Source organism: Cnephaeus nilssonii (genome assembly GCF_951640355.1).
Source record: "Cnephaeus nilssonii genome assembly, chromosome: 5".
In the NCBI taxonomy this organism is placed as follows: Eukaryota; Metazoa; Chordata; class Mammalia; order Chiroptera; family Vespertilionidae; genus Cnephaeus; species Cnephaeus nilssonii.
In genome coordinates, this window is record NC_137076.1 from 50,752,875 (window position 1) to 50,777,954 (window position 25,080).

At 43.0% G+C, this 25,080-nt stretch overlaps 1 protein-coding gene and 1 pseudogene across 2 annotated transcripts in view; both read left to right on the forward strand.

Moving 5' to 3' along the window:
• Positions 1-25,080, forward strand: part of DCHS2 (dachsous cadherin-related 2) — a gene marked incomplete at both ends in the record, with an annotated part of 195,288 nt that overhangs the window by 70,138 nt on the left and 100,070 nt on the right. The window lies entirely within an intron of this gene.
• On the forward strand, positions 1,840-2,419 carry LOC307100748 (dual specificity protein phosphatase 18-like; annotated as a pseudogene). The gene has a single exon. The product of its transcript is annotated as a dual specificity protein phosphatase 18-like (transcript).

Below are 25,080 nucleotides of genomic sequence, written 5' to 3' on the forward strand. Positions count from 1 at the left end.
CCTCACGGGTCCCCATTGGCCTGACCCATTAGAAGTCACATGGTGAAGCAGCCACATGATGTAATCCGTTCACGTCAGTTTTTTAGGGCACAAAGCAGGTGGGAGAAAGGTGGGCTCTGTCAGTCTCAAGGGACAGGGGGCTATCCCGCACCAGAGAGAAATGGAACATTACATGGGGTGTACAATGGGTAAGGATCTAAAATGTCATATTGTTTCTGCCATAAGTGTACTTACAGTTTATTTTCAATGATCAAAATTAAGTTTATGAAAAGATAACTAGGAAACTAAAACTGGTTATAGATGGTACAAGTGTTATACACCAAAACTCTTAACATTTAAGAACAGGAAGTGATTGTTTCTCCTTTGGAAGATGGGGAGACATTTCATGGAGCAAGTGTGATTGAAACTGAACTTAAGGACTGGATAGGCTGTTAGTAGTTGGGAAAGAAGGAGGAAACATTCCAGGACTGTAAAGTGTCCTGGGCCAAAGTGCACAGATGGGACACATTTAGGCACCATTTGGCTGAAGTGGTTGGATGATTCTACAATCCTTCTAGAATCATAGACTTGTACTGAAAAGAAACCTATGCTCTTCTAAACTCCCACGCAGTGTAAAATCACATCTGTAGGCACTAGTTAGCTTTCTTTCTTCTGCCCTATTTCTCTTTCCCCTCCCTCCTTACCTCAGTGCCTTTCAACAGGCATTTATTGAGCACCCACAATTGGCATAGTAGGAATAAGCGAACCAATGAGACACTTCACTGAACAAGACCGTGTACCCAGTTAGTCGGGGAGTTTAGTTTCAATCTCATATTCCAGAAGGTCTCTCAGTAATTTAACAAGATTGTAATACTGATAGCTAACACTTACTGAACACTTTTTATATACCCGACAGTGTCCTTATTCAAGGAAACTTGGTTTGTCTTATGAAGAATGCATTCAAGACTTAGGAGAAAGGATTACTGAGATGGTCTTTCATGTTTTGGCCCTACAAAGGTGTGTTTGATGTTTTAAAAGCAGCACTCGTTTGTTGAAGTAGTATGTTGACTGGATAACCTACTGCCTATCAAGTGTGCATGAGACTTTAACTTTGCACAAATTGTGGAAGAGGAAAATTTTTTTAGTGAGAGACCCATAGAGATTGAGTCTGGGTCCAGAGTGATTTCCTTCTGCTCCACGGAAGCGTCTCCTACTTTTGGGATTTCTTTCTGGGATTCCAGACCTCAGTGTAGCAGGAGACCAGGCAGGTGAGGGTCCCAGGCAGGATGGCAGGAAACTGAGAGAAGCAGCCAGACTGAGGAGGGGCCAACTCAGAGGCTCAGCTCCAGGAGCTGGGAGGCTGCCGTGTCCGGGGCGGAGCACTGGCTCTGCTCCAGAGGAGGTGAGAAATCTGACTTGCATGCTGTCCTCAGAGAGATGTTTCCTTAGAGGCTTGCTGTGGTTTCTCTTCATTTCCGATGTTGGTAAGACAGAATTCATTTGGAAAAAGAGAGCTTCGTGATTCACAATGAGCTCTGTGTGTGTTTAATAAGCTCTTTAGGAATTTCCCTTATAACTTTTAAGTCTTTTCTTTTTAACGTCAGACTAGTTTAAAGAAATAGGTTATGAGCACGCGGTGCCAGAAGGCAGTGTGGCAGGATTGTCCCTAGGCGGCTGCCGTAGAGTAGGCGGGTGCATTGCCATGGAGACGAGCGAGGCCAGTAGAGTGGGCTGTGCGCTGAGCCGACCCTACTTTTCGACGAGGACTCTGGCTCCTGCGTGATCGGGGGACGGGTAACCGGTTTTCCATGGACACAGCCTAGCAGAAAGATGCGGCCTGGCCGCTGACCCACTGGCCTGATGACAGCATCCCCGTGTACCTTCCCGGTTGAGTTCCAACAGCCCTCAGCCGGCGGCCTCTCACGGCTCACCAGGAGCCTGTATATCAGCAGTGGGGATGGCCGCCAACAGCAAACTTAGGCTCTCCAGCAACCACATCACCTCGGTCGTCAGTGCCTCGGGGGAGGTGGTGAATACCTTGTATGAAGACATACAGTGTGTGCAGGTGCCTGTGGCTGGCACACCCAGGTCCCACCTCGGTGACTTCTTGGACCCCATTGCTGACCACATGGACGATGTCGGGATGGAGCAGGGCCGCACGCTGCTCCGCTGAGCGGCCGGTGTGAGGCGCTAGGCTGCCCTGTGCCTCGTCTCCCTCATGAAGTACCACACCATGTCCCTGCTGGACGCTCACACGTGGACCAAGTCATGTCGGCCTGTCATCCGGCCCAACACTTTTTTGAGTGCTGGATTTTGGGAGCAGCTCATTCACTAAGAGTTCCAGCTGTTTGGCAAGAAAACCGTGCACATGGTCACCTCCCCTGTGGGACTGATCCCTGACATCTATGGGAAGGAGGTTCGTTTAATGATTCCACTGTAAGCCATGCCACCAGCCCCTGCATCGGGGTCAGAGGTGCAGGTCTGCGCTGATCCTACACTAAGATTTGGACTTAAACATTCCATTTTTGTGCTACAGAAAAAAACAGGTGATGCCTTTTATCAGAGCAATAAAAAAGGAAGAGTGCGTAGTTTTTAACTTGTAATCCTTCTCTTTAAAGATTAAACTCACTAAGTGTAAAATGGTAAAGATAAGTTTCCTACCCTGTGAGTGACAGGTCATGGCTACTGGCCAGAGGGGAGAGTAAGTGAGGCAGGTGGTGCCTGAGTCAGATGGACCGGCACCTAAAGCCAGACTGGAATCCCACAGCCTTCCCCCAGACCCGTGGTCGGCAAACTGCGGCTCACGAGCCACATGCGGCTCTTTGGCCCCTTGAGTGTGGCTCTTCCACAAAATACCACGGCCTGGGCGAGTCTATTTTGAAGAAGTGGCGTTAGAAGAAGTTTAAGTTTAAAAAATTTACCTCTCAAAAGAAATTTCAATCGTTGTACTGTTGATATTTGGCTCTGTTGACTAATGAGTTTGCCGACCACTGCCCCATACCAACTAACCCAGGCATGAGTGCCGCAATTGCACCTCGTTCTTTCAAACACAAGAGCCTTAAGCATTGTGGCACCTCCTTGCTTAAGAGTAAGTGCCAACCTCCTGGATAAGTGACTGTCCAAAGTGCTCTGGGAACCCAATGCCACTCCCACCTTCATCCACAGGGCCCAGCTCTGGTTTTTTGGATTGGATTTATGCATAAGGTAATTTTCAAAGAAAGCATTCCACCATATAACATTTTTTTTGAGTGCTGTTGTACATGATAAGGTCTGAACGTGCCCTTGGCAACCCCCCACCAGCCTTTGCTGAAATGTGGCATTAGTTTTCTCTGGGGCAGCTGTGGAGATAAGGCCTGACATCAGGCCTCTGTGGTTCCTCTCACAGGTCTTGGCTCAGAAGGCTGGAGCTGCAGACCCAGACCTAGCCTTGTCACCTTCTCCCCATGTGATTTTGGACCTCTCAGAGCCTGTTTCCTCATATGTCTATGCAATGACAGCCCTTTTATCACAGGGTTGTCATGAAGATTCAGTAGTTCCTTAACACGGTGCCTGGAACTGCTTCGTGTAACCGGCAGTTCTCACCATGAATGATGCTGTGGCTCCGCTGGTCCAAATCAACACGGTCATCCTCATAATGGCATTTCCACATCGTGCATTTCCTTTAATGTTTACAAAGCATTCCTCCAAAAAGTCATCATGCGTGAAAAAATAAAAAAGGCTTAAATCCTTTCAGACCTGACCTCAGGACACTTAGACTTCAGAACCTTTTCAGAGCCCCCCCCCCCCCCCCGGTATTTAATCCATGAGTGGGCCCCACCGATAGGCCCTGAAATCCAGGATTGCTCAAATATCCCAGGGGCCTGAGGAGCTGGCTTAACACCAGCTATTCTGATACAGAAGTTTCCAGGCAAACAGTATACGAGACAGACAAAAGCACAACTGCTCTGTGGGTCAAGGACCCAGTGCCAACCAAATGCCCTTTCTCTCTAAAATACCCACCCTCGCTTCCCCAGAGGGCGTGCCCAGGGGTTCAATTTTAGGCTGGGGGGAGAAGGACAATCACTCATTCTAGACTGATCTCATTTTACAGTTGAATAAACAGACCCACAAACACCAGCGCTGGGGTGGCAGAGCCCTCCCAAAACAGCCTTTCTGGAAGAAGCCTCGTTGGAAAATTTCTTCTGAAGCGTTTTTAAAGAGAATTTTATTTGAATTTTGTTTTCATTTTTAAAAATTTTAAATAAGCATACCATAAAATTACCTTTTTTTGTATGTATAGTTCTATGTGTTTTAGCATTTTGTCTAACCACCTCCACAGTCAGGACACAGCAGTTCCATCACCCCAAAAATCTCCCTTTGCTGCCCCTTTTTAGTCACACATGTACCCCACCCCAGACTCTGGCAAACACTGATTTCTTCCTATAGATTTACCTTTTCCAGAATGTCACATACATAGTCATAAAGGATATAACATCTGGAGACTGGCTTCTTCCAGTGTGATGTCTTCTGAGATTCTTTTCACAGTGCTGCTTTTTATATTCATCTGTTGAAGGATATTTGGGTTTCCAGTTTGGGGCAATTTTGAAAGAACTACAAACCTTTATGTGTATAGGGTTTTATGTGAACTCAGCTTGTCATTTAGGATATCTACTTAGGAGTGAGATTTTTGCTCAGTCATATGGTAAAGGTTATATTTAACTTTATAAAAAGCTACCAAACTTCCAGAGTGGCTGTATCTTCTATGTTTCACTATGAGATATTCAGTTTCTCTGTTTCCTCGCTGCTATTTGGTACTGTTGATATTTTTTATTTTAGCCATTCTGATAGATGTGTGGTATTAATTAGCATTTCTTTAATGATTAATGATGTTGAGCATATTTTTGTGTGCCCAATTGCCCTCCACATACCCTCTGTTAAAAAATGTCTATTCAATTCTTTTGCCCATTTTTAAATTGGGTCGTTTTCTCACTGTTGAATGTTGACAATTTTTATATATTCTGGATGCAATGCCTTTGTCAGAAATGGATTTGTAAACATTCTCCCAAATTTAGCTTTTCTTTTCATTCTCTTAAAAGTGTCTTTTGCAGAGCCAAAGTGTTTAATTTTGATGAAGTGCTACTTACCAATTTTTTCTTTTATGGATTGTTATTTTGGTGTCAGACATGTCTAAGAACTCTGCCTACCCCCAGATCACAGGGATTTTCTTTAATGTTTTAAAGTTTGAGAGTTTAACTTTTTCACTTATTTCTATGATTCTCTTTTATAAGGTGTGAGTTTCATATGGGTCTAATCGTTTCAGTTCCACTTGTTGAAGACTCTCCTTTCTCCACTGAGCTGCCTTTGCACCTTTGTGTAGGCCTGTTTGGGACTCTTTATTGTTTGATATGTGTTTTTCTCTTCACCAGTAGTACACAATCTTGATTTACTGTAACTTTATAGTAAATCTTAAAATAGGAAAAAAAGAAAGAAATGTGTTCTTAGCAAAGGGCAATATGTCTTATTTTCCCTGCACAATGTATATGAATTATAGATTAGTCTCCTACGAAAGTTTTTCCTCAAGAACTATTAACATTCTTAGGTAGAGTTTTAGTGCTAGTCTTAATTAAATTTGTTCATTAAATGTAGCTCAGACACCATCATAATACTGAAACTGAAGTAATCAATGGGCAGAAAATGAGATATTAATGTGACTTGAAAATGATCTAACTGAATATATTTCACACATGAAAGAAGTGTTTTAAATTTGCATTTTTACCACAAATACTTGGAATCTAGGTATTGGAGAAGTTCATCTTAAGGTCATATTACTTTAACTTTCTCATTTTTTAACTTGCTTTCCACAGTTAATTCCGTATCAATTACATATGGAGATGAAAGAGACTGTTAAGCTGAATCCGAAGGGCTGTCCATGACACGGGTGGTCCGAGGGTGAGAGATGGTCTGGAGTAGGTGGGAAGCACAACAGCAGGGCTCTGGTTCAGAAACTCTAGCTTTTTGAAGGAGATGGGGGAGGGAAGTGGTCAGGAATGAGGAGAAAAGGCAGGATGTAGTCATGGGAATGCGTGGAGACAGGTTTTTGCCCAGTCCCACCGCTGAAAAGTGGTTCCCCTTGGGACTGCTACTGTGGAGCTTGCAATGAAGCAGGCTTTGCAAGCACTGCTACTGCAGCCTTCTTCAGATCCCGGAGAAAGGGGGCACTGTACAAAAGACCAGGGGAGAGAGACTCAGTTTGTGTGGAGGATCTCAGTGACGTAGCGGGGATTCTCAGAGTGTGTGTTCTTAGCCTCTGATGGCAAGCTACCAGCACTTTTTTCCTGTGGTGGATCTCAGACATGCTCTAAAGCATGTGGGAGGGCAGAACATCCCTGGGTCCTTTAAGTTCCTAGCTATTTATCAACAAGAGAGAAAGATTTCCTAAGGACATTCAGTTTAGAGTGCCTGCTTGGACGAGTCTGTGCTAGAGTCATTTGTAGTTGAGTTACCACATAACCTCTGCTCCACCACACACCTGCAAAGCCTCTGAGTGTTTGCTCTTGGTGAAGTAGATTGGGGTTGACAAAAAAAAAAGAAAAAAAAAAAAGAAGAAGAAGAAAACATAGTAGCTTTTTTTGCAGCGAACTAACAGAGATCAGATATGAACTGTTGTTGAACCAGGAATTAAGTAGATATGACTCAGCCTCTTAAAGTCAGATCTGTAATAAATGAGCAAGCTCCCCTGATGGAGAGGGGGAAGGAGAAAAAGAGCCCTCAACTCCAAGCAAAAGACCATGCGGGCCCAGAATTTGGGCATTGGAGTGTGTATCCTGTCCTCAATCACATTGTCATAAAGGGGATTTCTGGGATGACATATTCCCTGACTCATGGCAGTACCCAATATATGTGGGACAGTGTCAGGACTGCCAAGGACTTTGGGTGCGTGGGCACCTCCACGTTTCTGGAGTGTTTGGTATCCAGCTGCACTCATGAGGAAAAGGATCAGGGGAGCTGGCATCTTTCTTCTCTGGTGAGAGATGCAGACCCCAGAAGAGGGGAAGATTGGAACCTGATGCTGACTGCTTCCTTTCCAAGACAGACACTCAGATCCTAGCTCCAAAATTTGTCAGAAGAAACTTTGGGGTATGCAGTCATGTGCAGTCGGGAAATTGGTAATGTCACCCAACACAATAGCCAAAGAAGAAAGGAAGGTGGGATCTGTGCTGCAAGTCAGAAGAGATTCACTTGCCACAAGCAAATATAACACATGATCCCTTGGAGAGAAAGCTATGTAATAGATTTGTCAGGACTTCAGAACGTTTTCTTGCAGTGCAATATAATGAGATCAAGGCATTTAGTCATTAACATTCCTGTGTGGTGTTGACTCTCACAAGGAAAACATTAAGAGCTATCATTTGCTCTTCTGGCCACTCAGAGTAATCCTCCCATCATAAACAACTATAAAACCAGATAGAATATACGAGACAACTGTTTTCAGGTGTTATATGATAGGCAGAGTAGGACAGATTCTTGAGCAAAGAGGAACACATGAGATGAACCCCTTGTTTGCCCTGCCCTTTGGGTTCAGGGCACTTCTCTCATGGTGGATAACTGAGGAGGAGCCCGAAAGAAGCGGTGGAATGGCCGAACTGAGAGGCAGTGATTGGGTCTTGGGGGCTGCTAAAACTTTGTGGGTAGAGCACTAGAAGAGATGGATTTGCTCAGAGGGGGCCGAGAAATCTGTGTGGATGCTTACCCTAGGTCTGTGGCCTGGGCCTGGGCTGTGCACATGCAGGCCAAGACTATGAGGGGTAGCAGTAAGTAGTTGTTGTGGGGATGAGAGGTGACACAGAAAAACCCGAGTTTATCCAGTGCTAAGAGATACTGGAGTTACATTGCAGATGTGGGGAGACCTCGCTGAACAACTTGGATATTCTTTTGAAATCACAGAAAGGTTGTACCCTAGGAATAAGAACCAAGGACTCAAGTAAGGGCCACACCCTAAAAACAAAAACGCCAACTCCTTAAAGGAAGACAGCAAAAATCATGGTCTTTACAGTGTGTCACACTCAATACCCAGTGTACAATAAACATTTTCCAAACATGTGAAGAGGCAGGAAAATGTGACTCAGAGAAGTAGACCTCAATATGACCCAGACGTTAGATTTTTGTAGACAAGGATTTTAAAATAGCTATTATAAATATGTTCAAGGACTTTTAAAAAAAGGATGGCTTGAATGAAGGAACATATGGGGATGTCAGCAAAAAAACAGTAACTATAAAAATGATCTAAATGGAAACTCTAGAAATAGAAAGGAAAATATCTGAAATAAAACTTCCAATATGAAGAATGGAAAGAAAAATGATTTTTAAAAATTGGACAGAGCCTTAGTGATGTCTGGGACAATATACAGGGTAGGGCAAAAGTAGCTTTACAGTTGTTCGGTTGGAAAAGAACACAATAAATAAATTATAATATAAGAATAAACTCTGTGTTTTGTGTACTCACAACTATAAACCTACTTTTGCCCCACCATGTAATTTATTATTCACAGAATTGGAGTCCCTGGGGAGAAGAAAGTAAATGGGGCAATACAAAATATATATAGTTGAAGAAATAGGTCTAAAATTTTTCCAGATTCAGAGAAAAACATCAATTTACATATCTAAGAACATTAGTAAATCCCAAATAGAATAAATGAAAAATGAAATACACTTAGATATATCATAATTTAACTGCCAAAAATTAAAGATAAGGAGAATATCATGAAAGTGGCCAGAGGCAGGAGGGGAAGAAACATATATAACAAGGAACAACATTTAAAAGCTAAACTGTCCTCTCTAATAAAATGGTAATATGCAAATTAACCATCACTCCGCTACATAAGCCACGCCCACCAGCCAAACCACGCCCACCAGCCAATCAGGGCGAGTATGCAAATTAACCCCAATCCAAGATGGCTACAGCCACAGTGAGCAAGGTTTCCCAGGTAACAGAGCAAGCCAAGCTTTCCATAGCCGTTGCAGGCCTAAGCCTCCACTCAAGCTACAAAGTTTCAATTACAGAAGGTAAACAAATTCAAACAAATGGCGGCAGAATGGAGCTTGAGAGAGCAGGCCAGGGTTGCTGGCGGCAACAGGGGAAGCAAAGCTTTCCGCACACCCTGGCCGGGCTCACCTGCTTAAGGCTACAAAGTTTCAATTGTAGAAGGTGAATTAACTGCCACAGAGATGGCTGCCGCCCCAGAGGGAACAGCAGGCTTCGCTCCGCTCCAGGCTACAAAGTTTCAATTGTAGAAGGAAAATAAATTCCAGATACCAGGGCCTCTGCTTGGGTTGCCAAGGGGCGTGGCCGGCCTGCAAACCACCACAGGCCCCTCGCTCAGGCCGCTCCACGCCCCAAGGGAACCCCACCCTGATCCGGGACACCCTTCAGGGCAAACCAGCTGGCCCCCACCCATGCACCAGGCCTCTATCCTATCTAATAAAAGAGTAATCTGCAGATTGATCATCACTGCAACACACAATATAGCTGCCCCCATGTGGTCAAAGATCCTGCCCCCATGTGGACACAAGATGGCCACCACAAGATGGCCAGCAGGAGAGGGCAGTTGGGAGGCACCCGGCCTGCAAGGGAGGGCAGTTGAGAGGGACCAGGCTTGCAAGGGAGGGCAGTTGGAGGTGATCAACCCTGCAGGAGAGGGCAGTTAGGGGTGACCAGGCCGGCAGAGGAGGGAAGTTGGGGGCAAACAGGCTGGCAGGGGAGCAGTTAAGCATCAACCAGGCTGGCAGCGGAGTGGTTAGGGGGTGATCAGGCTGGCAGGCAGAAGCGGTTAGGGGCAATCAGGAAGGCAGGCAGGCAAGCAGTTGGGAGCCAGCAGTCCTGGATTGTGAGAGGGATGTCCGACTGCCCGTTTAGGCCCGATCCCTGGGATCGGGCCTAAACGGGCAGTCGGACATCCCTCCAGGAGTCCCAGATTGGAGAGGGTACAGGCTGGGCTGAGGGACAATCCCCCACCGTGCACGAATTTCATGCACCGGGCTTCTAGTATTGATAATAAGCATAAGAAAGTTGGTATGGCTTCGTCTTTTCAGATGCAGACAAAAAATATTACCATAGATCAAGGAGGACATTTCATAATGACAAAAGGACAATTAACCATCTATAATAATAAAAGCATAATATAATAAAAGTGTAATATGCTAATTAGACTGGACAGCCGAACAACCTTCCGATGTCCTTCCTGACGACCTTCCGGAGGAAGCCAGGGCTGCGAGGGCCAAGGCAAGCCACTGCGGCTATGAGCTGTGAGGGCCGAGTCCCTTCACGAATTTCATGCATCAGGCCTCTGGTGAAGATATAATGATCCTAAATGTGAATCCATCTAATAGAATTGCAAAATCTGACAGAACTAAAGGGAGAAATAATAAAATACACAAGTTGGAGATTTTAACAGCCCTTCTGAGTAATTGATAGATTAAGTAGATTTAAAGCATACAGATTTTTAATTTTTTTAAAATTTAATTTGTGCCATCACCATTTATCCCCCCTATACCCTCTTCCACCTCCACCCAATCCTTTTCCCCCACAATCACCACACTGTTGTCTGTGTCCATGAGTTCTTTCATTCTTTTCTTTTTATTCAATCTCTCACCCTCCACAACACCTTCTCCACCAGAGCTATCTGCCTGCTCTCTATTAGTTTGTCTCTATTTTGCTTGTTAGTTCAGTTTATAAAGCATATAGATTTAAACAACTCTCTTCTCCACTTGGCAGTTATAGAACCCTATTTCTAACAGTTGCAAAACACATTGTTTTCAAGTACACATGGAATGTTCAACATCGTAGATAATATGTTGAGCCATAAAAAAGCATCAATACACTTAAGAGATTGAAATCATAGAGACCATGTTCTCTGACAACAGTGAAATTAAGTTAGAAATCAATAACAATAGGATTTCTAAGAAAGAAATCCAAATATTTGAACATTAAGTAATACTCTTCTAAATAATCTATAGGTCCATGAAAAAAATTGAAAAGAAAATTAGAAAATATTTTTAACTAAATGATAACAAAAATATAGCATTAAAATTTGTAGGGTGCAGTTAAAGCAGTTATTAGAGGAAAATTTATTGCTTTATATACTTCTATAAAAAAAGAAGAAAGTGCAAGATAGAGCAAAGTAGTAAATAGGAGAATTCCATGATGTAGGACATATATATTAGAGAAAATTACCATATAAAAGTTTCTTGAAAAAATTAATAAATTGATTAGTCCCTAATAAGAATAATCAAGAAAAAGAGAAAAAATGAATTATCAATAATAAGAAATAAAATGAGGATATTATGGCAAATTCTATATATGTAAAAAGATTGTTTTGAAAAACTTCATGTCAATAAATTTCATAGCTTCTATAAAAAGGACAAATAACCAACTTCACAAAACTGACAAAGAGAAGTGAAAAATCTTAGTAGCTCTAGATCTACTCAAGAAATAGAATTTGTAATAACTACCTACTCCTGTCCCTCAAAATGAAAAAGTTCCAGGCTCAGACAGTATTATGAGTGAAGTCCATCAGACATATAAGAAATTAATGCCAATTACAAATAAACTAAAAAAATAGAGGGTGGGGAATATTTTACAACGTATATTATAAATCCAGTATAATCCCAACATTAAAACCTAATAGGTAAAGTTATAATGAGTATATTTTATAAACGTAGATTTTAAAATTTTCAACAAAACAGAAAATTAAATCTGATAATAGGTTGCTCAGCATTTGAAAATCAATGTAAATTATCCACATTAACAAAATAATTTCAATAATTGCAGAAAACATATTTGACAAATTCAAAACATATTCCAGATTAATAAAACAAGCACAACTGCTGGCAACAAAATGGAAATAGGGCTTTATAAAGTGCATCTACAGAAAGTTATAGCTAACTTCATACCTAATGAGAGAATGGATGCTTTTCTTCTAAGATAAGGAAAAAGGCAAGAATGCTTATTTTTACCACTTCTATTTAATGGTGTACTATGAAGGTCTTTACCAGAGCAGTAAAGCAAGAAAAATACAAACAAAAGATTGGGAAGGATGAAGTAAAACAGTTTTTATTCATAGGTTACATGATTGTTTATGTAGAAAACCCTAATAAATGTATTTATTTGTTAGTATGTGAATTTAGCAAGACCCCAGGACACAAAGTTTATATACAAAGAGCAATTATTTTTCTATATATTTGCAATAAAAATAGTAAATTCAATTTTTAAAATTCAATTTTAAAATATTATAAAAAATAATATACTTAGGAAGAACTATAATAAATGATGTGTAGGACCTTGAAAAACAACAAAACTTTTCAGAGAGGAAAAAAGGATCTAAATTAATAGATATGTAATGTTCATAGACTAGTATAGTTAACTAGAGGCCCAATGCATGAATTCGTGCATGGGTGGGGTCTGGCTGCCTGCCCTGATAGGGGCCAATAGGGGCTGGACTAGTGGGGGGAAGGGGCCATGGGTGGTTGGCCGGCTGGCCCTGTCCCTGATCAGGGTGGAGAGGGCTGATCAGGGGCTGGCTCGGCTGGGGGGAGGGGCCACGGGTGGTTGGGGGGATGCCAGTTGGGGCCCTGATTGGGCTAGTTGGCTGCCGCAGTGCACATCATAGCGACTGGTTGTTCCAGTTGTTCCATCGTTCTGGTCAATTGGTTTTTATATATGTAGAATACTTATACAATGTCCTTTCTTCCCAAATTGATCTATAGTTTTATCAGAGTCTTAATCAAGATTCCAACAGGCTGATTTGTATGGTAATATATAGGATCTGGAATAGTCAAACATCTATATATATATATATATATATAAAAGCCTAAGCGTCCGGCCGGCTGTCTGGTAGCTATGACACACAATGACCACTAGGGGGCAGATGCTCAAAGTATAGGTATGGAAACATGGAACAGACTGATGAATCTCAGAGGGAAGGGAGGAGGGGGGAGGGCAGGAAGAGATTAACCAAAGATCTTATATGCATACTAGAGGCCCAGTGCATGGATTCGTGCACCGGTGGGGTTCCTCGGACTGGCCTGCGGGGATTGGGCTGAAACAAGCTCTCTAACATCCAAAAAGGGGTCCTGGATTGCGAGAAGGTGCAGGCCAGGGTGAGGGACCCCATCAGTCCCTGTAGTTTTTAGATAAAAACAATTGAGAGACTTGCTCTAACTGATTCATGACTTTGTATAAAGCTATAGTAATCAAGAAAGTGCAGTATTGGCTTAAAGACAAAGAAATAAATCAGTGGAACAGAATTTGAGTCCAGAAAGAGATCCTCATAATTGATTTTTGACAAAGGTGTCAGTGCAATTCAATGGTGAAAAGAAAGTCTTTCCAGTAAATCATTGTGGAATAATTGTATATCTGTAAGGGGGAAAACTTGACCACAATCTCACACCATACACAAATATTAATTTGAAGTTACTTATAGACTGAAATGTAAAAGTGAAAATTTTCAAACTGCTAGAAGAAAACACAGGAAAATATCTTTGTACTCTTGAGGTAGGAAAGATTTCTCAGAGGACACAAAAAAAGCCCAAACCATAAAAGAAAAAAAAACACAAAAAAAACCAAACTGGTAAAATTGAATTTCACAAAGATTAAAAAGTTTTGTTCATCAAAAAACACCATTAAGAAAATGAAAAGGTAATATGCATATTGGGAAAGTATATTTGCTATTTGTTATCTATAATAATAAAAGCATAATATGCTAATTAGACCGGACAGCCAATTGACCTTCCAGATGTCATTCCAGATGTCCTTCCGGATGAAGCCGAGGCAGTGGGGGCCGAGGCAGAGGTGGTTAGGGGTGATCAGGCAGGCAGGTGAGCAGTTAGGGCAATTGGGCAGGCAGGTGAGTGGTTACGGGTGAACAGGCAGGCAGGCAGAGTGGTTAAGGGAGATCAGGCAGGCAGGCAAGCAGTTAGGGGCGATGAGACAGGCAAGCAGAGTGGTTAGGGGTGATCAGGCAGGCAGGCAGGCAAGCAGTTTGGAGCTAGTGGTCCCGGATTGTGAGAAGGATGTTCGACTGCCGGTTTAGGCCCATGGGCCTAAACCGGCAGTCACTGGCAGTCAGACATCTCCTGAGGGGACCCGGATTGCGAGAGTGTGCAGGCTGGGCTGAGGGACCCCTCTCCCCTCGTGCACAAATTTTGTGCACCAGGTCTCTAGTAATCCTATATAATAAAGAGGTAATATTCAAATTGAGCCTCACACCCTCACACAAGATGGCCGCTCCCATGTAGTCAAAGATGGCCACCCTCATGTGGTCAAATATAGCCGCCACAAGATGGCTGGCAGGGGAAGGTAGTTGTGGGCGATCAGGCCAGCAGAGGAGGGCAGTTAGGGGCAACCAGGCCAGCAAGGGAGGGCAGTTAGGGGCAACCAAGCCAGCAGGGGAGGGCAGTTAGGGGTGACTGAGCCGGCAGGGGAGGGCAGTTGGGGGCGATAGGGCTGGCAGGGGAAGGCAGTTGGGGGCAATCAGGCTAGCAGGGGAGGGCAGTTGGAGGGGACCAGGCCTGCAGGGGAGGGCAGTTGGGGGCAACCGGGCCAGCAGGGGAGAGCAGTTAGGGGTGACTGGGCCAGCAGGGGAGGAGTGTTGGGTGCAACCGGGTTGGCAGGGGAGGGCAGTTGGGGGTGACTGGGCAAGCAAAGGTGGGCAGTTGGGGGCAATCGGGTTGGCAGGGGAGCAGTTAGACGTTGATCAGGCTGCCAGGGGAGTGGTTAGGGGGTGATCAGGCTGGCAGGCAGGTGAGTGGTTTGGAGCCAGCAGTTCCGGATTGTGAGAGGGATGTCCGACTGCCAGTTTAGGCCCGATCTCTGTTGCAGTCGGACATCCCACGAGGGGTCCCAGATTGGAGAGGGTGCAGGCAGCGCCGAGGGACAACCCCCCACCCAGTGCATGAATTTCATGCACCAGGCCTCTAGTCCAATCTAATAAAGAGGGAATATGCTAATTGACTCTCATGCCATCGCAAAGATGGCAGTGCCCACAGCCAATAAGGAGGGAATATGCTAATTGACTGCCCCGCCCTCAAAGATGGTGACGCCCACAGCCAATAAGGAGGGAATATGCTAAATGACTGTCACACCCTCAAAGATGGTGGCGCCCACAGCCACAAGATGGCAGCGTCCAGTCCTCTCAGCACCCCAGCGGCCCAGGGCCAGCCCGAGGCACAGGCAACCCTCAGATGGTGGCTACCCAGCTTCCCAGGGCTGCCTGAGGCTCAGGTAACCAGGGCCGGCTGAGGCTTTTGCTGCTGGCAGTGGCAGCAGCAGAGGTGTGATGGGGCGTTACCTTCCCCTGATTGCTGGTTCGCCTCCCGCCTCTGAGGGCTCCCGGTCTGTGAGGAGGGGCAGGCCTGGCTGAGGGACCCCTCCCTTCAGTGCATGAATTTTCATGCACTGGGCCTCTAGTAAACAATAAAATATCAAACAAGCCTATAAAAAACAAAATACTTGAAAAGACACTTCACAATAAAAGATATGTAGGAATATCCAATAAATTTATGAAAAGTATTCAATATCCTTAATCATTAGGGAAATGAAAATTAAAGTCATAATGTATACTACTTCACATCCACTAGAATAAATAAAATTAAAGTCTGATGACATCAATACAAGTTAGGATATTGGGTATCTGGAAGCCTTACATGTTGCTGGTAAAATACTTTGGGGGAAGTGTTTGGTAGTTTCTTATGAAGTTAAATATACACTTACCCCATAATCCTGTAGTTCCATGACTACATTTTACCCAAGAAAAATGACAACATATGTTTACAAAAAGAAAACATGTACCACAATGTTCATAGCAACTTCATTTATAATAGCCCCCACCTGGGAACAACACAAATGCTCATGGTGAATGGAAAAATAAATTGTGCCATATAGATTTAATGTAATACTACCCAGCAGTATAAGTGAATGATCTGAAACATGAAATACTATGTATGGATACATTTCAAAAACCTAATGTTGAGTGAAATAAACCAGACACAAAAAGGCACAGACATTATTTCATTTATGTGAAGTTAATAAACTATCAAAATTAATCTATGGCAACAGAAATTAAAACAGTAGTTGCTTATGGGGGTAAGAGTGATTGGGTGAGGATTGGGGTGATTGAAATGCTCTATATTTTGATTTGGGGTGATTGAAAAATGCTCTATATTTTGATTTATATGTTGGTTACATAGATCTCTCTATCTCTATCTCTATCTCTATCTCTATCTCTATCTCTATCTCTATCTCTATCTCTATCTCTATCTCTATCTCTATCTCTATCATCTGTCTATATCTACCTCAAAACTCATCTAACTATACCTTAAGATCAACGCATATCACTGAATGTAAATTTTACTCTAATAGGAAAATGAGTAAGAGAATGGACTCCTTCATTTTATTTTTTGGCGCTGCACACAGTCGGAAGCTGGCAGGTTAGGAGCATGGAGAGGTGGGAAGAGAGTGATGGATGGGTGTAGGGTAAAGGAATAGGAGAGCACAGCAGAGCATTGGAGATGGGGGGGAGGGGACAGATTTCCTAGCCAGCATGAGTATGAAACTTGGGGGAAAGGGAAGAATGTTTAAGAAGGATGTTTAGGGAAATCTGTTTGTTTTAAACAGTGTGAAGGCTCATGTCTTCCCTTCAAGAAAACCTGAAGCACTCCATTATTCTTGGCTTTCAAAGTCGAAACCTGTTGCTTTTGAAAGTGTCACCATACTAAAGCTAGGTATAAAAGGACTCACAGTTCCTAAGGATTTCAGGTAGCATGCCCAAGAGTGTATAATTCTCAATACTCTGACAGCATGGAGGGATGGGGGGGTGGGGGGGGGGGGAGAAGTACTGAGGAGTGTAGTGTAAATTTGTAAACTTCTGGTTTCCTGAGTGAGAAGGGCCTTTGAAGTAAGTTTTGCAAGGGTTCTTATATCATCAAACAATAAGGACTGGTTCTGAGATCCTAGTCTGAGATCCTAGTCGCTTTAAAGGGAAATCTTACCAGTGTTTTATAAATGACCACCCCCCCCCTTGATTTCTTTACTGGTTGCTTGCACAGCATGCACCACCCTGTGGATTTATGTTCTCTTGCAACTTGTTCACAGCAGTTTGGAATTGCTTCTCTATTTCTTTGTTCCAAAGGGGACATTTCCTTGTTGTGAAGCAGCCTAGAGCTGTGAAACCTTAGCAGAACATTCTGGGCACAGTTGGAATTGACTTTGTTTACTTCTTAGCCCCTAAAGACCCACATTAGTTAGGGATGCAGCTTTGGTGCATGAATCCCTTTGTCACCATCTCCCTCTGCTGGCCTGGAGTTTGCATCTTAGTACTCCACCCTTTCCCCCATTTGGTCTGATTTTTAAAAATCTTCTTGGAATATAAAGATAGCGACCTCAAACAAAACAAAATGTTTACTTATGAGTAAGCTCTAGAAAAACTTACTTATTATTATTCCCAGTTCTCATCATCCTGCTCACCTTCCTGTCTTTGCCCATCACAACTCTAGTCCTTCTGTGGTCACACGGTGACACACTAGCCCTCAGCATCACACTTCAGCATATCACTGTACAGCAACGAGCCGCGCCTCAAATAATGCATTTTCTCCTAAATGCAAAGTACTTGAAATATTTCCATAAAATATTTCTTACTATGAACAGATTTGTGCTTACTAGTTTTTCATTTTGGAGGGCAGATTTTAATGTTAAAATATTGCATGCCATCTGATTGGAGGGAAGCATTAAGAGCAAAGGCGGAAGGGTGGGTAGATAGAAGCTGAATTATTCTGAACAGTTCTGGGAATGATACCATATTTTAAAATCAATCCAGAATGGAAAATGGAAGTTGCTTCCAGGCATGACAGTCTAGCATTTACAGCTCAATTTCTGTTTCCAGTTCTCCCAGAAAACAGATATCATAAAATCTTGCATGAAACTCCAAATCTCCTCTTAAGATGATGTTTTTGGAGGCATGGCAAAAGCCCACAAACACCAAGGGCTTGTGGAGGGAAAGGGGAAGTAAGTCTGTTTTCTATTCTCCTTGGGCTGACTGAGAAGAAGGCAGGAGTGGGGAGTGGAGTCTTGACTGAGAATTTGATCACGTTTAAAGGAAAAACTGTCTTTCTAAAAGCTCTGTCAGTTTTGTGCTCCCAGACGCAGAGACCTGCAATGAATGGCTTCTATTAAGTAGAATACCTTAATGAGTTTTGAATATGCAAATCTAGACTCAGGCTTTAATTTTGAATTTTGAATAGGAATGGAGAATTAAATTTCTTCTAGTAAATTAATATGACTTTAGTGGTTGAGGCTGGCAGTCATATGGGAGAAAGGGTCCTACTTGGGAACTTCCTAGAATGAGAATGTCTGAGTGACACTCTCATGGGGCTAGCTGTATAGGGATTGGCATCGAATAACATTAGTTTCTAAAAGTCATTCAAGCACTTTGGAAGTTACTCCATATCTTAAGCACATTATTTGAAACATGCTTCATTGCTGAGCCTTGAATGATGTATGGGCCTGTGGTGGTTGAGAACTCGTGACCTCAGTGTGACAACAAGGACTGGAATTGTGATGGTAAAGACAGGAAAGTGGGCAGGAAAATGAGAACTGGGAATAATAATAACTAAGTTTTATTGAGTATTTCTTACACACCAGGCATTGGGCACTTTCTGTACATTGTTTTATTGAATTTTCACCCTGGGAAGTGGCTATTATTCCCATTTGACACAATTAGTAAATGGTGCACCCAGACTTAAATTCCTATTTAGTGCCTCTATTTTTATAGAGCATAGAGAATATTTACCATATATAATTCTTTGTTTGAGTGAAATTAAAAGTAAACCAACAAATAGCCACTGGTCATAGTATAATGTCTTGTGAGGACATAGATTTTGGATTATTCAACTTTAAAACAAGCAGAATCTGCCATTTGTGACAACGTGAATGAGCCTGGAGGACATTATGGTAAGTGAGATATGCCAGACACAGAAAGAAAATATTACATAATCTCATTTAAATGTGGAATTTAAAAAGTCAGACACATAGAAGCAGAGAATAGAATGGTGGTTATTAAGGACAAGGAGGTTGTGTGGGGGGGTGCTGGTCAAAGGGTACAAAGTTTCAGTTATGTAGGATGAATACATTCTAGAAATCTAATGTACAGCACGATGACATCCTAGATAATAAAAGCCTAATATACTAAGTGTCTGGTTAGCCAGTCGGCCGTTCAACCAATCAAAGCGTAATATGCTAATGATATGCTAAGGCCGCTGAACTGCTCACTATGATTTGCACTGACCACCAGGGGGCAGACAGTCGACCAGTCGACCAGTCGCTATGACGTGCACTGACCACCAGGGGACAGACACTCTGATTGGTAGGTTAGCTTGTTGCTGGAGTCCGGCCGATTGGGACTGAGCAAGCCAGGCCAGACATGCCCTGGAACCCTTCTGCAGTCCCTCCCTGGCTGGCCAACCTCCTGTGTCCCTCCCCAAACCGGATCATGCACTGGTGGGGTCCCTTGGCCTGGCCTGCACCCTCTTGCACTCTGGCACCCCTTGGGGGATGTTGGAGAGCTGGTTTCAGCCCAAAGGTGGAATGACTGGTCACTATGATGCGCACTGACCACCAGGGGGCAGACGCTTAACCCAGGAACTGCCTCCTGGTGGTCAGTAAGCTCCCGGGTTCATGCCTGGCAAGCACAGCGGTGGTGGCGGGAGCCTCTCCTGCCTCTGTGGCAGTGGAACATCCTCTGAAGGCTCCCAGACTTCGAGGGAGCAGGCCTGGCTGAGGGACACCCCCCCACCACCCGTGCACTGGGCCTCTAGTTAGTTAATAATAATGTACTAGTATACTGGAAATTTGCTAAGAGAGTGAGTATCAGATGCTCGCTCTCTCTCTCTCTCTCTCTCTCTCTCTTTCTCTCTCTCTCTCACACACACACACATATAATGGTAACTGAGATGGGTATGTTAATTAGCTTGACTATAGTAATCATTTCACTATGTATATATTAAAGCACGCTGCACATCTTAAATATATACATTTGTTATTTAAAAAATTAAATTAAATTTAAAAAGAAGATAGAAAAGTAAACATATCAGATGTGACTTCTCACCCTCCCCAAAGCAAAAACCAAAACTAAAGCATATCTACTTGTATACCCATTCCTACTACCTTTTCCAGTCACAGTCCTTGGTCCACTCATCAACACTTTCTTTTATATCTTCACACTTTCCTCTTACTAGCTACAGCCCTTCTACATCATTTTACTCTGCCCAGCAAGAGATGAGCAGATATTCTGAGAAGATGTGCCAGGTTTTCATTACTCTTTTTTTTTTTTTGAGAATGGCAGAAAAGGGAAAATTGCTTTTCAGTGCTTCCCTCACCTCATCGTGAGAGGCTGTTTGTGTAAAAGCAGTGTATGGAATTTGTTGGCAAAGGTGAAATATGGGTCCCAGGAGATGCTGTTTTTAAAAGAAAGGCTCTTATAAAAATTAAATGTTTTGTCTATTCTTGAGAGAGTTAACTTTGGAATGAGTAAAACTTGGACTCTTGGGCTTAAAGAGTAAGAGAAAGAGTACCCATTAATGAGAGGCAGTTGTCTAGAAAAACCAGAGGACACAGTATCATGTAGTTCAAGGTTTATGGCAGGTTTGTGAAAAAGCGAGTCTTATTTTATAAGAAGCTTAAGAAGTGTAAGTGAACTATTTTTACTTTATATGATGCAATATTTTATTTAAATGGAGCTCATATTTTAATTTGGGCAATTTTCAGGAATACAAATGGGCTCCTTCTTGAATGTACCAGTATAATAGATATCCTAGACCTAGACATCCCTAATTTCAAACATTTGTCTTACTTTATGAAAAAAGTTGAGGACAGAAATAGAGAAAATAACTAATCATTATGTCCTAGCCCAAATTATGTGTGTGGTGAAATAGGATTGGACAGATATATGATACTTTTGCCTAATTAATGTTCACTTAGATGACCATTTATGTCCCTTTGCTATTCCACCTTTTATGTAGAAGAGTACCTGGCACATAATAGGTACTCAGTAAGTATGGAAGGAAGGAAGGCAGGAAGGGACAAATTAATTGAATAGTCCCTGCTGTCTACTGCCTGGCAAGAGGCCTACTCCTGCAAGAGAAACCTTCCATTGCCCAATACTTCCCATGCCTGTTTGGTTATTCTAATTAGCAAACCCACTTGGCCACCGGTATGAAAAAGCAGTCTTGAATCAGCGTTAATGGTAATAATGATGGCATCATAATCCCAATTTGGTTACTCCTGAGATCTTTTATTTTTATTTTTTTTCTTTATTGATTAAGGTATTACATATGTGTCCTTATCCCCCCTTTCCCCCCCACCTCCCCCCTCATGCCTCACCTCCCTGGTGTCTGTGTCCATTGGTTAGGCCAGTGGTCGGCAAACTCATTAGTCAACAGAGCCAAATATCAACAGTACAACGATTGAAATTTCTTTTGAGAGCCAAATTTTTTAAACTTAAACTTCTTTTAACGCCACTTCTTCAAAATAGACTTGCCCAGGCCATGGTATTTTGTGGAAGAGCCACTCTCAAGGAGCCAAAGAGCCGCATGTGGCTCACGAGCCGCAGTTTGCCGACCACGGGGTTAGGCTTATATGCATGCATACAAGTCCTTTGGTTGATCTCTCCCCCTTACCCTACCTTCCCTCTGAGGTTTGACGGTCTGATCAATGCTTCTCTGTCTCTGGATCTGTTTTTGTTCATCAGTTTATGTTGTTCATTATATTCCACAAATGAGTGAGATCATGTGATATTTATCTTTCTCTGACTGGCTTATTTCACTTAGCATAATGCTCTCTATGTCCATTCATGCTGTTGTGAATGGTAAGAGTTCTTTCTTTTTTACAACAGTGTAGTATTCCATTGTGTAGATGTACCACAGTTTCTTAATCCACTCATCTGCTGATGGGCACTTAGGCTGTTTCCAAATCTTAGCTTTGGTAATTTGTGTTGCTATGAACATAGGGGTGCATATATCCTTTCTGATTGGTGCTTACACTTTTTTTTAAATTAATCTTTATTGTTGACATTATTACAGATGTTTCTCTTTTTTCCTCCCTAGCTCCCCTGCACCCAGTTCCCACCCTGTCCCAGGCCCTCACCACCCTATTGTCTCTGTTCATAGGTAATGCATACATGCATATAAGATCTTTGTCTAATCTCTTCTTGCACCCCCGGCACCTCTTTCCCTCTGAGAATTGTCAGTCTGTCCCATTCCCATGCCCCTGATTCTATTCCATTCACCAGTTTATTCTGTTCATCAGAATTTTTATTCATTTCATTTTTAGATCCAATTGTTGATAGATATTGTATTTGTTGTCACTTTGTTGTTCATATTTTTATCTTTACCTTTTTCTTTTTCCTCTTTTTAAAGAATACCCTTCAGCATTTCATATAACAGTGAAACTCTTTTAGCTTTTTCTTGTCTGTAAAGCTCTTTATCTGACCTTCAATTCTAAAAGATAGCTTTGCTGGGTAGAGTAATCTTGGTTGTAGGTTCTTGCTATTCATCACTTTGAATATTTCTGGCCACTCCCTTCTGGCCTGCATAGTTTCTGTTGAGAAATCAGCTCACAGTCATATTGGAATTCCCTTGCAGGTAACTAACTGCTTTTCTCTTGCTGCTTTTATGATTCTTTCTTTGTCTTTAGCCCTTGGCATTTTAATTATGATGTGTCTTGGTATGGTCCTCTCTGGATTCCTCTTGTTTGGGGTCTCTGTGCTTCCTAGACATGTAAGTCTATTTCTTTCACCAGGTAGGGGAAGTTTTCTGTCATTATTTCTTCAAATAGGTTTTCAATATCTTGCTCTCTCTCTTCTTCTGGCACCCCCATAATTCGGATGTTGGTATGCTTGAAGTTGTCCCAGAGACTCCTTATACTATCTTCATATTTTTGGATTCTTTTTTTCTGTTTGCTTTTCTGATTGGATGTTTTTTGCTTCCTCATATTTCAAATCATTGATTTGATTCTCCAGATCCTCTAGTCTACTTCTGAATCCCTGTATATTATTCTTTATTTCAGTTGGTGTATGCTTAATTTCTGACTGGTCTTTTTCCATTTTTTTGGCATTCTCACTAAGATCCTTGAAGGTCTCACTAAGTTCCTCTGAGGTTTCTAGAAGATTCTTGAGTAACCTTATAACCGTGGTTTTGAACTCTATATCCAGTGGTTTGCTTTCATCCATTTCTTTCATTTGTGACATGTTTCTTTGTCTCCACATTTGGCTGCTTCTCTGTGTTTGTTTCTATGTGTTGGGTAGCTGCTAAGTCTCCTTGAGTTGATAGAGTGGCCTTGTGTAGTAGGTGTCCTATAGGGCCCAGTGGCTCAGCCTCCCCAGTCACCTGAGGTGGACACTCTTGGTGCACCCCTTTGTGGGCTATGTGCACAGTCTTGTTGTAGTTGAGCCTTGATTGCTGTTGGTGTCACTGGGAGGAATTGACCTCCAGGCCAATTGTCTGTGGGGACCAGCTGTGACTACAGTGGGAGAGCTGCTGTGCAGGAGACACCCTTATGGAGCAGGACTTGCTTCTGTGGGGCTTTGGTGCTGAGTCTGCCCCTTGAGTGTGTCACTTACGGATGTGAAGAGGTGTAATATGGTATGATCTCACACTAACCACTGTGTACACTGGCTCTTGGGTCTCCAGGGAGGTGCAAAGTCAGCCACTGCCTGGGGCCACCCAGCAGGACTACAGAGAGATCTTCAGATTCCTCTTCTTTGTACCAGGTTTGGAAGTGCCCAGACAAGGCCCAGCTGTGAAGTAAGGCAGGCTGGTGCTGGTGCTGGTGCCAGGTCTTGGGCCTTTTATTGATAGATTTGGGGCTCCCTGACCCAGCTGCAGCTTGTTTGACAGGTTTTTAGCTTGGAAAAGAAAGGCCATTCATATGCAATCCAGCTTGGGTGGGGCAGGATCTCAGGGAATTACCAGGTTGGAGCAAACAGATATGGCTGCCAGTCAGCCCTGTGACCTGGAAGGTCCCAGCACAGGAACAATGATCCCTGTGAGCACCTTGGTCTGGAAGAAAGCCGCCCCCAAGTTCCTGCCCCGATGACAGACAGTCCAGTTTCTCCTCGTATGTGTCTGGGTCCCCAGAGCCTTGCCCTGGTGCTGGAGCTCAGAGGAAGCGGGAGCTTGTAAGTTCAGTTTGTGGTGCCTGCCTTTTAAGAGGAGCAGCTGGGTCTCCAGCAGCCTCTGGGTCACTGAGCCCCAATCCGCACTGGTTTTTACAGTCCATAGTTCTTACTGCCTGTAGGGACTTCTTTTCTCAGCTCTGGGACCCTGGGCTAGGGTTCTGGTGTGGTGCTGGGACGACTTGCTCCTCCAGGCAGCCTCTGCAGAGGCAATCTCCCTCCCAATTACAAAAGCGACACACGTGGGTGCAGGACCGGCTAGTTCCTCGCCTCCTCACCTCCTACCAGTCTCAGTGTGCTTTCTTCTTCTCTAGTTGTAGGACTTCCATTCAGCTAGCTTTCCGCCGGTTCAGGATGATAGTTATTCTGTATTTTAGTTGTAATTTTGATGTGGTTGTGGGAGGCAGCGAGTACAGGCATTTGCCTATTCCACCATCTTGGTTCTCTCAAATTTTTAAGTCAAATGAAAACACATTGCAAATGTTAGCATTTTATGAGTCACACATAAAGAAACGTTTAGTCAATGAGCCTTAGTGTTTTCTGCTTATGTGCATTTTCCTCTCCTCTCCTAGGAACTCATTACCTTAATTCCTCTTTGTCTTTTGATTCTTTCTTTTTCCCCACTTTTCTTCTTAACTTGCCTGCTTTTCTTCACTATGAATACTTGAGTACTTTCCTAGAAAATCCAACCCTGAATTGCTTTCTATAATAGTCCAATAGCTACTCTGCATTGGAAAGAAAACGTGCTTGCATTTGGAAACATTTTAACTCATCATTTAAATTTGATAAACTTCTGAGTTTACAAACAGAGCTTGGTCAAAGAGAAGAAAATTTTTCTATTAGAGCAGGGGCTTTATCAAGTGTCCATGCCAGACTGTGCTGGACCAAATACCGTGCTGGTCTG